Here is a 444-nt window from a genome sequence, read left to right on the forward strand (position 1 = left end):
ATAATATTTCTTGCTTGGTGTGTATCATTAGACTTCTGTTTACTACACTGACATTCAGAGTCACTCAATATGGTTTTCAATGACATACTAACTAACCAGACACCAGTAGGCAGTGACCTATAAATCTTACCTTTTTAACGTGCTATTTCAAAATGGCACTGGAGTCAAATCTCATTGATATGCATTTTGCTACAGTATTTGTTGCATGTGGTTTCTGTGTCAAAGGTGGAGGTCGTACAGGTTTCCCCTGAGACGTTCACTAATCAAGGGCACATGACCCAAAGATCACAGATGAGTGTGCCCTACTCACTTCCTTCAAAAAGACAAGAGGGACCATTTTACTATGCTGTTGACCAGGACATGTTGGATGTTATTCTTAACCACTTTAAACCTGGCATCCCTATCTTGGACATATCACTCAAGGCAAAAATGTGCACACAAAAA

This window comes from Gymnoscopelus microlampas, assembly GCF_963454915.1.
Source record: "Gymnoscopelus microlampas genome assembly, chromosome: 6".
NCBI classification, from domain to species: domain Eukaryota; kingdom Metazoa; phylum Chordata; class Actinopteri; order Myctophiformes; family Myctophidae; genus Gymnoscopelus; species Gymnoscopelus microlampas.